Genomic DNA, 13,203 nt, shown 5'->3' with positions numbered 1-13,203 from the left:
TTTTTTTTCTGTTTCTTAACTATTGTGATTAATGTCATATATGCCGCTATTAAAACGAATATTGGAAAATGGAAAAACAAATCATTAAAATTTATTTTCAGGCATGTTTCCAACTCTAAGCTGAAACAAAGCATAAAAAATTCATATTTTACACGTGACTAACCATCTTAGTCTAGGCAAGGGGAAGAATGGTTTAAAGTAGCAACAGTCTGTGCTATCCTGATACACACTGAAGGCAGTCTGCTCATTTATTGACAGAGAGTAGTATATGCAGCCATTTACCCAGAGTTCAAATCCTTACACTCATTACTAGTTATAGGTGTTTATCAGGGTCTCTCTCTCCCTCTCTCTCTCTCTCAAACCTTCAGTATGTTTTAAATCTATAAAATGGTAACCTTAAACACCAAAATAGCCATTGAATACCATAGCTTCAGGTTCAGCTAGCCCCATATTAACTATGTATGCTACATACTTTGAGAATCAATGTACTGTGTACTGCTGTAGTTTTGTATGTCACTTTAAGTCTTTCATGGTTTAAATATATAAGTGAAATCTAGGCTTGGTGGTACATGACTACAGCCCCAGCATCAGTGAGGATGAGGCAGGAGGACTGCGAATTTGAGGCAAGCCTGGGTCACAAGCTATGCTCAAGGGCTACTTTATAAGTGTGTCTCCGGAAACAAAAAACAAAGTGAATATATGTAAATACTTTTCTTATCTTTCTTATGATTAAAAACTCATATTAATCATAGGTTATAAATGCATAATTAGAGCAAATAAACAAGAATTAAAGTTTTCTTGGCTGTTGTAGAGGCGCAAGCCATTAATCCCAGCACTTGGGAGGCAAAGGCAGGAGACTCTCTGGGGGTTCTTGTCCAGCCTGGTCTATACAGTGAATTCAGACCATTAAGAACTGTGGTGAGACACTGCCCCACTCCCACACTGTCTGTCACCCCCACAGAAAGGGGAAATGAGTTAATACTCTCTTTCTTGACTTACAGAAATATACAGATAAGCAATACAGTGACTGAAAATACCATCCATGGATTTACACTTTTCGTTTTAGTCACGAGAAGAACATTTACTCTTCAAATGGTGTCCCTCTGCTTTTGCATCTATTGCAGCAGGGACTGCAGCATTTTTGGCTCTTGTCCAAATGGCTAGGGTATTGAAACGGAATGTGTGAGTGGCCGGAAGTTCTTCACGACGAACTGTGGCCTTCCTCCCTTGGAAAAGTGCTCACAGAGCATCCCTTGTACTTCGGGAAAAGTCAGCAGCATGCTGGACAGCTAGAGGTTCACAATTCACAAAAAGCCTCTGCCTCTAACTCAGGTTTTCAACATGTGAGAGCAAGTCACGTGGGAAGGAAGGAGACCGTGGACTGCTTTGATGACAGTTGGCCATCGCCAAGGAAACTGCTCCCTTGGTAACCATGGACAGTACATCTGTCTAGTTGCATTTCGAAGACTCACAAGTCACTACCATAGAAAATATATATAAAGTGAAAACACATAGAAAAAATACTATTGTAACATGAATAAAAATAATGGAGTTAGTAAAGATGCCTTTTGCTTTTATGACAGCTGTTAGGAAGTAATTATGGTATTAAGTAGAATATGCTTAGGAGTATTAAGTTATATATGAAAAATAAAATGTCTCCGGTTTAAGACAGCTCATAGAACAAAACAAATATCAACCATATAAACATATAATCAATCACTGGGTTTGCTATCGACAATATACAGAGCATGTATGACTTTATGAGAGTCTTTGCAGGGAGTTTATATTAAACACTGAATGCTCCCAATTTAATGATGTTAAGATGTTCACAGTAGCACCCACCTTAAAGAAATGTGGGCAACCGGAAGGCAAATGAGGTTAAAAGTCAAATCTAGGGAAGGATAAAATGATAAGGTTGCCCAGGAGGGAAGTAAAGTAATTCTGAAGTAGAAAAGACAGAATAATAAGAAAACAGAATAAAAACAATTATTTTATTTTTATTTTGGATATGAATGTTGGCCTGCATATACATATATGTATTACATGTATGCCTGGTGCACGAAGTGGCCAGAAAAGGGTACTGGGTTCCCTGGAACTGGAGTTACAGACGATTGTGAGCCATCATGTGGGGGACAAGAAAAGTGATTCTGAAATAGAAAAGACAAGATGGCAAGAAAACATAATTTTAAAAAATATTTTATTTTGGGTATGAGTGTTAACTTCCATATTCTTAGGTATATTGCATGCATGTCTGGTGCATGAAGTGGCCAGAAAAAGGGTATTATAGGGTATAAACATGGTCATAGGGAGTTTATGGAACTGGAGGTACAGATGGTTGTGAGCCATTATGTGGGGGCCAAGAAGCAAACCCAGGTCCTCTGCGAGAGCTGAAAGTGCTGTCAACCACTAAGCCATCTCTCCAGTCCTGAATGCATGAATTAAAAAAGACAAAACACCACATTTGATTCATTCACAGCTCTTAAGGAAGACAAAAAGCCAAAACTGAATTGCTATTTCCCTTGAGAAACAAGAAGAGAGAAGAAAATTCAAATTTAAAAAGTTGATTAAAGGTAGAAATCTAAATATTTTAATATATGTTACCTATAGCATTTTTCATTTCTATCAACATAACTTATAAATCACATTGAACACAGTCAATACAGACCTTCATCAACATTAGAATATAAAGAGTCCATGCCAGTAGGCAGAGAAGGTGAAATAAAGACAAGATGTGATATCATCGCACACACCTGGGAGACAGCAGATAACTTGGGGGATTGAGACAAGCTGTCGGGGTATGTTTTGAGATAGACATTAGATAGACATTAATTAACACAGAGTTTTCTGAATTATCTATATACATTTTTCTCAAGTTAACATACAACATCATCATGAAAGAGGTGTCAACCTCTGAGCTTGCACACACAAATTTTCTCCATGAATAGGGTCAACATCTTGGAATCACATCTCATAGATAACAGAGGAACACTCTCAGGGGTGCTAAGGTACAAGACAGCAGGGGATCAGAGTAGGTGACAAATATGGACATCACCAGCTACGTCAAAGATGAATTCCTAAGGGTTGGACCATAAATATGCAGAAATTATAGGAACACTTTAACCAACTTCTTTTACTTATGTTTTACTTTTTATGTTTGCACAAGTGTGAAATATGATAAAAATATGTGTCTAAGCCTAAAACTGTTCTTTTGGTAAGTACAGAGTAAAAATTCTAGGTGGTGAGAAAGCATCACATTATAGTTGAGGCAGCATAGCTATTTATTCCTTAGCGGCGAAGGAGATCTGCTGCTCCGTCTCCTAGTCAGTGTCACAGAGGCAATGAGGAAAAGAAGAGCACCTGGACACCAGCTTTTACTGTTTGAAAAGTGAGGTGAAAGGAGCGAAGGCAGCAAGGTTGGATGGACATTCTGACCAAGAAGGGCATCATTTTCCTGCTCATCTCCACAAATGGGAGGAAACCATGACGATAAAAAGTATGCATTGGGGCTGCCATGATGGCTTGGTGGTTATAAGTACACACCGCTCTTAACCAGAGACACCCACCATCCTCATTGAATTGCTCAAAATTGCCTGTAATTCCAACTCCAGGAGATCTTCAGGCTTCTATAGGCACCTGCACTCATGTGTATATATCCCTCGTACACACACACACACACACTTAAAAAGTAAAGCAAACATTAAAAGATAGACAATGAATTAGTGACTAGCAAAGATAACAAACAAATTTGGTAAGCACCTCTTATGGGGAAAGAATTTCATGATTAAATAAACAATCCAATCAATTTTATAGATGACCTTGGTACTTAATCTTTGTCTTTCTTTGTCACTTACTTGGAAATCCAATTTAATGTCTGCTTTGAGCATCAAAGAGCCCAACTAGGTTCAGGCTATATATTTTCCCAAAGGAGAAAAACTTTCCCCAATACTAAGGTTGATATAGACACATTAACTAGAGAAATACTAAATTTGGCACTTCTATAGAGCAAGTTGATTTTTTTCCCAGATATAAATTATTCTTTGAGACTATCTTCAATGTCAACCATGAAATGGTGCCTTTGCAGTCCTGCCAGTGAGTTGCTGCACACGCTCTCTTTCAACTGACTTATCTACCGGGATCTTTTTGTGCCTGCGAATTGAAAAGTCATCCTGCACACGTTCCATCTTCCTGATCTGTTTGACAGCATCCCAGACAAACACGGGAGGAGAGGGGCTCCGGCTCGCAACGTTACATCACTGGCTTTGAGATTCCACTGTACTTCGGTGAGAGAGAACACAATTACAGCCTTTGAGTGTAACTTCCATTTGGTGGAAAGCTATTTTCACTTTGGCACATGCACGCAAGATGAAAATGAAAAATCCTAAAGGGAATATGGAAATCTGTACACCCTCTAGCTGATTCTTCAAAGTACATTTTGAAAAATGGACTTGTTTTGAGAGTCACTGTAGTAGAGGAACTGTATTTACTAACCCGTCCAGCACATTCCTAGACAGACATAATACCACCCAGTCAATCCATTTCATGCTGTCACTTCCCTTCCTTAAAAAATTGGGTTTAAAGACTGTTTTCTTTCATCATTGATAATTTTTGGAGTGGCCAATAACAGTGAAATATCTTGAGGATTTTATCTAATTGTGGTAGACACACACACACACAAAAAAAAAATCATGGGTACCACTAGGAAAGCCATATTTCCCAGCCTTTCCTGCAACCAAATGAAGTAACTATATTCAAGTCGAGAGGCATGATTAAAACCATATATGTATTCGTTCTCACTCCTCACATTTCCCTTTCTTTGCTTGCTATACAGTTACTACAGAAATCCTGGGGAGGCCTCTGGAGCTTCAGAGATGCAAAAGCAGTAGAGGAAAAAAATCCCGAATCTATGCTTGACCCCACGGAGCAGAGTAACTGCTCAGTTCAAATGAATTTCTGGGCCAAGAAAGACACACCAACTGCCGACATGCTAAAGTGTTGAAATACTAGGGGCTGCTTTTTTTTTTTTCAATCTGGTGTCCCTTAACCAGATTAGCAAAGGAAGTAGAATAGAGAAGTATCCAGCTGTGCACCTTAGGAGCTCTGCCCCATGCTCATGTTGGAATGGGGCATATAGTCCAGGACGTGTGTGCTAACAGATTGCATACACATGATTTCAGATAAAATAATGTTTATCTCCATGACAAAGAATATCATGGTTTTATGAGAAAGAAGTTTATGAAGGCTTCTCCTCACGGTCCTCGCAGAACCCCCAAACAGAAGCATTTGTCTTAACTAAGAAGGAAGCCATGGGGAAGTATCTATACAGAGGGGGACAGATAGGCAGATACTCACAGGTACTCACGGCATGGAAAAAAGCAACAGGAGATTTGTGGAGGCAGTGAGGGGAAATGGTGCAACAATTACAGAGTGTAGGGACAACACCAAGCCAGAAGAAGCATCTCGCTCTTCACACAGATATTAGGGAACCAGTTGCATTTTGCATTGGAAAAAGGCTGCTCTGTCTGCATGTCAGGGAATGGCTTGAATCTATTTGTACAGAGATAGAATGTGACTGTCTCCTCCCCAGTATGCGCATACCCCAGGAGGAAGGGAAGGGTGTATTCCTCAGCATTGGAGAACATGCAAGGGACTGGAAAACCAATGTTGTGGTAAACTTTAGTTACTTTACACTTAACGCCATTTACCTCCATTGCAATTGCAGATGATCTTGGGGTTAAACTTGGTTAAATTTGAGATAGGAGCTCTTTTTTTTTTTTCCCCTTCACCCACTGAGAACTTCCAAAGCTAATAAAATTACGGCAACAAGTGAGGCTGGGTTTTAGTGAGATTTTTGTCATGTGTATCCCTCATACCCAAGGCACCTTGGGAATCCACTAGTCCCTTATCCACTGTCACCCTGGGGAGGACTCCCCATAGGATGTCTCCCCATAGGATGCATTGGGATTCTCTTCAGTAACTGCTCAGGAGATGCTCCTATATCTTAGTTACTCCTAAGAATTTAGTAAGGATTCTTCCCAAAACACACTGAAGAAATGTTTTCACTTATGCTGTGCCCCTAGATTTGCAACACTGATGTCCCTGTCTCAAGGTGTTTCCCGGTTTTTAAGTGAATTCCATGCTGATGATTGGAACTTGAGGCACCACTTTTTCTACACTGTATATCAAGGCCACAGCTGGAGAGGCAGAGGAGTGAACAATTAGCTTGAGGTTCCGAGTCTTTTTCTGGGTCCTGATCTTGTTTCTTTTCCTGGTGACTCACGCTGTGGAGTCTGGAAATCACACCTTTCCCAGCTATAGAAACCTCAGAGCAGGCTCCAACTAGCCTTGTGTTCTCCAGCCATGAGAGAAGAGCCAGACGGCTGGCCTTTTGTGTCTTCAGATTCACACTCCTCTTGCCTTCCCAGAAGCAATGGGAAGGGAGGGACAAAGGGAGGGAAAAAGAGGAGGAGGAGGAGGAGGAAGAGGAGGGAGAGAGAGAGAGGAGAAAAAGAGAGGAGAAAGAGAGAGAGGAGAAAAAGAGAGGAGAGAGAGAGAGTGCCCTGAAGTGAGATGCTTCTAAAAGGTGTCTCTTCCCACTTGAGAAAGATAATTGACTCCAGGTACTTATTTTTGAAGGCACAATGGTAGACTTTCAAAGCCAGGCTGTTAATTTGATCATATTAACTTTTGAGTCACTTGACTGGACAGTTTAGGAAGCAACAATTCTCGTAAGACTCCTATAATTACATTTGGACAAGCTTGTGCATAGGACAAGTCCACCAGCTTATTATAACCATGCTGTGTTTCACACACCATCTTCATTATCTTGAGCTAAAGAAGAACGCGCACTCTTCGCTGGGTAATTTTAGATTGGCCACTGACACACTCTGCAGTGTTTATAAAGAAAACAAAACTTGGATGTTGGCCCTTTTAATTATAACTGGCAGAATTGCTACACCCCAAATCACATAATCTCTTCATAATATATCTTTGAAGACATCTGCTTGCAAAGCAGAACAAGGAACTTGAGTTCTAAAAACAAACTTTGCACTAGATTGATTGGTCTGGCGAGCCCTGCTTCTGAAGTACTGACGGATCTTGAAAGATAGAGCCCCGAACTTTCAGAAAAGTTTAAATAGTCTGTCGGGGAGCGCCATCCAACTGTCCTTGGTCTGGACATTAAGACTGGCGACTTGAGCTCCTATTTTATTGCCAAGCCTACTGGCCCAATGATCAGTGTCAAACATTTGACCAGGCATCTCAGCTTCGTCGCTTCCAAGTAAACGTCTAGCTCATGTACCATGTGGTGACCTCTAGTTAACCGCTTTACCTGGGAGACAATCACCACCTACGGGGCTATGCTCTAGGTGCTTTGGCATGTTGGGGACAATGGAACACATAGAGCATTTTGGCAAACCATGAAAGTGCAATGATGACATCATCTTGGCGGTTCACTATTTGCTGTTCACCCGCCAGACTAGGGACGCAATCAAATCCATCTCCGAGGGGCTCTCTGGTGATGTCTGTCACTGAGTTTGAGATCTTTAAACTTGCTGCATGACCTAAAAGATACAAAGGACCTGTGACTGGGTCATCTTTGCCCTGTAGATGCCTGGAAATCCTTCTTTCAGGAAGTGCCTTGCTCATGCATATTTGAGTTCACAGCCCAAAGGCAAGAGCCTGAATTTGGGGCCAAAATCAAATTGCCTACATGGTATGCATTCATGTAACTCATAAGGCCCCACCTTTCTTCCACAACTCTAGCCAAAGAGTCTGGTTTTCTTTCCTAACACAGTATTTTCTGGAGGCCAGGATGAGTTGTTAAATACTAACAGGACTTTAAGATCGCTGCCGGGAAAGTGAAAGCAATCACACTGTACTGAGAAAGTCCAGCCAAGAACACTACAAATTCCAGCCTTTCAAATATCCGCGGGAATGAATATTTAGCACTCCATTAGAGGTTTCTGCTCGGGACCTTTATCCCAAGGAAGTGAGCTGGTTATTTCATGGAGGACACTGGCTATATTCTAGATGAAGAAATTATTCGACTCCATATTTAAACCTCCATAAAACGTACAGTATCTAGAAACTACACTGCTGATTTATAAAGTTTTTAAATGTTGGAAGGACCCCAAAAGGCTCATGGACGTTGACATTGCCGCTATTTTTACACTTAGTTTATTATTCTAGCGTTTTCCTCCAGAATTTTTTTTTTTTGTCTGAAAAGTATAGAATAATCGGTTGCTCTTAAAGCAATGAACCATTGACCAGGGGTTGCCTCAGGGCCCCGTGGTTCAGCATCACGTTTAGATGCGAGGGATTTTGCTTAGGTTCCCTCTCCCGGCAAACTGGGAAAGATAACTAGTTTGATGCACATTACGTGTGTGTCCTCACGTGTATAGACTCCAGAAACATGGGAGCTAGCAACATCTAGAATGAGGTAAAGTATGAAAATAAGAAAATTCTGACAGAACCAGGAATGATTTACTCTAATGGAACCAGTTCCCTGCTTCCACTCTGTGCATTTTTTGGTAAAATCAGCCAATCTATTTTTCTTTCTTCTGTTTTTGGCAGGTCATGCCAAGAAGACTTTGGCTGAAGGAAGTGAGCACAGACTGAAGGTGAAGTAAGAAAACAATACCACCGGGTGAGGATGCCCTTCTAGAACTTTTTATTACCAGTGAGCATGTCTACGATGTTTTGGGATAAGGACATTTAGGGTATTATTTGACTTCAACAGAAAATTTTGGGACAGGTGACTAGATGGCACTTGGCGAGGTATGCAGCATGTACTGATTCTGACTTTGCTAATGTGCTTCCTAAAGATGCCGAGATAAATGCCCAGTTTCCAAGTTCTGGTTCTCATGGACAGTATTCCAATATGTTTTGAATGGGTCAGTCAAAATCCTCCTCACAGTGAAAGGATAAATATATTGATATACACGTAAAATTATTTGTCTCTAATGTGGTTATGTGAATCCAACAGTTCTTCCCAGGCTCAGGGAATCTGGAAAAGCCTGGGACTTTGACACAGCCCTCTCCAGTGTGGAAGGAAGCGAGCATGGCTACTCTGATTCTCATAGGAGATGCAAAGATGCAATTTCAGCAGTGAGGAATGGCACAAATAAAATTATGTTTATTATTTTATTCACAGCATTTAATTATAGAGGGAGATGGGTAGTCAGATAGCAAAAGAGCTATAAATGAGGGAAAGGCCCGTCTGTTCTTTCTAAATGGATGTCCTAAGACAACTGGGAAGAACATTAATAGACTGCCCAGCCTAAGACAGACTCCAGGGGCATCCACATGCACTAGGGATTCGTCAAATACCACACTGCTGGCCTGGCTCCCAAACCATTTCGCTGTGGGTAGTTGACATTTGACAAGATTACCTTTGGATCTTGGTCTGAGTCTCTGTTTGGCCTAAGGTCATCTTTTATTTTTTTTAAAAGATAATAGATAATACAGTTATATAGCAGAAACAATGTCATAAAGAATCAATCAGGGACTCACAGCCAAATAGAAAACAAACAAAGGGAAAGATTTTGACTACAGCTTGCTTTCTTACCTCACTGTCCTCAACTGCGATGATCAAATGACGACTTTCATTATAAACACCAAGTATTTATTTTATAAATGTTTGGCATTTTTTATAGACGAAATACAATCGTGTCATAAGACTCCAAGGCAATCTCATCCTTGTAAGACTCAAAACATTTGCTGATGATAATTTGAACCTGAAAGTTTCAACCATAACAGAATTTCGCCAGAGCATAATGTTGAATCATTAAAAAGATAATAATAATAATAAAGCCTGCACAGGTCACAGATAAAATCACATTATGGGCTATGCAGTTGTATACAGGAAGCAAACAAAACACACCTTAATGCTGGCAATACAACTGGCTATTCAAAATATAGTTAATAAGTTTCCAAACATGCAAATTCTAATTTTAAAATTAAGCCTTCCAATTGCCAATTTCAAAAAATGTAATGAGTTTGGAGTGGCCTTTTTATTATGCATGGTTTTATGTCTTTGGATTTTGAAATTACCTAGCATGCATTTTCAACTTTGCTACAATTTCCCAGGCTGTTTTCATTTCTATTTAAAAAAGGCTAAACAGTAAGATATGCTTCTGTTTTGCATTCTAATTGCACGTAACTGATTTGTACAGCAGAACAAAAACTCATTTTCAGATTAAGAATTGTGCACCAAGAAATAATTATTGTTCTAGCAGAAAAAAATTTTTTCCCACTTTCTCTCATCTTTGTGAATGGATCGCCAGGTTCCTCCTGAGTTCCCAGCTCTCCTAGCTCAGCATGCAGTGCTGTCCAGGAACTGAAATAATGCAAATGGGAACAAGCAGTGTGCAATTGTTTGGACCTTGTCCTTCCCCACTTGCAACATAACACTTGCCTTTTATTATTTCATCTTCAGCAATGAAGGGGTGACTAAACGGTTGCAGGTGGTGACGAAAATAAAAGCTATCCATCATTATTTATTAGGCATGAAAAAGATACACAATAATGTAATTTAATCTCAGAGCAGACAATTATTTCCACATATTGATAATACAATGTGAAAACTGTCATGAATTCTAATATGATATTTGGGCTTTATTGGTGCACCACGGCCAGCATGACAAATAATGAAATTGTCTCAAAAAGAGGGAAAAAAAGGAAAGGTAATTCTGTGCATATGTCAATATCGCGGGTAGAAAACATATCGCTAAATTTTTATAGCTTCTTCATTACAACTTGACCACTTCAAGTTTCGAGTCAGACAAAAGTGCATTTTTTCAGTCTTCTCAGCTTAAAGTAAGATGTGCGGCATGGACTCCACCACTGCACATTTGTAAAGTGTCAAGCAGGCTTCATCAACTTAAACTCTGGAATACCGGCCAGTCTGCTAAAACATTTGGGAGTGGGGATGCAGAGATGGCTCAGCCATGAAAGGCTAGGCTAGCAACCAAAAATATAAAATGTTTGTGAACAGTATATATACACCATTGTCTCAAATTTCTAGCATGCTCTTTGGTTCCCTTCAGTCTGGTAAAAATCCACAGATGAAAGCTGTGATCCTTATTTTGCAGCGCTTGCTTGCATGAAGCTAGAGAGCTTCCCTTTTAATTGAATGAAATAAACACTTAAGAATCAATGTCTTTGCGAGGAAATCCTGATTGAAAAAAATTCATGGCAAAATAAAACAAAACAAACCCATCAAACATAAAAACAAACAAACAAACAAAAAACAAACAACAGCAATAAAAGGAAGGCTGGTTTTTTTTTTTTGTTTGTTTGTTTTGTTTTGTTTTGGGTAAATGACCTTTCTGTCTCCCGGGTTACTTAATTCTTTCTCTCAGTAGAATCTGTGCTGAATCAGGATGGGGTCAAGAGAGACAGGAGGCTATCTTTGACTTTTGTCTTTGACTTCTATAGCTACAGCTAGAAACCTAGAGCATTGTACAACTTCTTTATTTTTTTTTAAAAAAAAACCAGTAAGTATTTTTTATAAAAGAAAACAAAACTGAATGATTAAAAAAATACTTTGTGTTTCATATACCAATCAAAATATAAAAACACACCAATCTTAACAAATTCTAAAGTTTGGGTATCTGAACTGGCTCCACACAGTCCTCATAACCTAGTCCAAAGAGCACACCATTGGCAAGGAAAGACCAAGCAGAGAAAAGGTCTAGTTCTGGGGAATCTTTGTATCAAATGGCTTCTGTCTATACATATTGTGGTTTCTACAGGCTCTGACTCATTAGAAATGAAGGTGACAAGGGCTGGAGATGGCTCAGTGAGTAAGAGCATGGGCTACACTTACAGAGGACCCAGGTTTGGTTTCCAAAACCCACATGATGGCTCATCATTGTCTTTAACTCATGTTCCAAGGGGTCTCATGCCTTCTCTCCAGCCCCTATGGGCACCAGGCTTGCAAGCGCTGCGAAGAACACAGGCAGTCAAAATGATAAAAGTTAACAAGATAAAATGAAGGTGATGGTTTCAAAAACACCTGCTTATGGTGCACTTGATGGCACAAACACTGATGACTATTTCAGAGATGAGTTTGTTCACTGTTCATTTTTTAGATTAGTGACATAAATATAGACTTTTTGGGTAAGATGAGCTATCTCTCAGAATTATTAAAAAAGGAAATATTTGGAACTTGACTTTGACCTAGAAGGAAAACTATGCCAGGGTGCTCATGACACTGTTACCATTCCGGGCTAGAAGAGAAAGTGTATCTGTCACGTGGCCACCCAGTTTTAAAAGAGGACCCAAGCACAAGTGTAGGTGCCAGTAAGGAAAAACAAATGAAGGGAATCGTTTAAAACATCAACAAGCCACAGGAAATCTGGAGACTGTTTAAAAACACCTTATTGGAAACCCAGCAGAAGTATGTGCCAGAGATCAAAGGGATGCTTGGAAATGTGGCCCGTGTAAGGAAACCAGGGAGATCCGTGAGCTATGGCAGGGCAGGTGTGAACAAGAATGCAGGCGGGCCAAAAGAGAACTCAAGAGTATCTTACAAGTAACTCCAAAGCTAATAAAACTGTTCTTCAAAATATGTGGCAGAGAACCAAGCTGAGAACTAGCGGACAGATCAGGAGACTTAGAGCAGTCTTCCAAGAGGATGGAAAGTTTTCTCAGTTCACTGTGGATGGACCATCCATTCACCCATCTGTTTCTTTACTCTCAATCATGTATTTTACCATCTATCCATTCAGTCACTCATTTGATCTTTTACTAGCTCAAAATAGAGGAATTATGGAATGCCTAGCTCACACCCTATTTTATATTTAGTGCTGGGAGTATAGAAATACATGCCATTAATTCATCCATTCACCTACTCCCTCTCACCCTTTGTGGATAAATCATCTATCCATCTGTTTGATTATCTGTTCATCGAACAGAAATTGCTGAATAGTTGTCATGAGACGAACCTGGAGAGTAGATAAAATCCTAAAACTTCATAAGTCATTCTTTCATTTATTCATCGGATAAACATTTGTGCTCTAACAATGTGCCATTACTTGAGATAAATCAGTTATAAAAGATAATATCTTTGCTAAAATCTAGCTTGTTTTATAACAGAGCATTACAGTGGATATAGGCTATAATAATCATGAATAAAAATTAAATCATTTAATAACAGGAAAGGCAATTGTGGGTATCTCTGAGTATCTGAAAGTAGAAAAG

This window comes from Microtus oregoni, unplaced genomic scaffold, assembly GCF_018167655.1.
Source record: "Microtus oregoni isolate MIOR12 unplaced genomic scaffold, Mior012 000002F_ref0000024, whole genome shotgun sequence".
Taxonomy (NCBI): Eukaryota; Metazoa; Chordata; class Mammalia; order Rodentia; family Cricetidae; genus Microtus; species Microtus oregoni.
Note: the sequence above shows the minus strand (reverse complement) of the source record.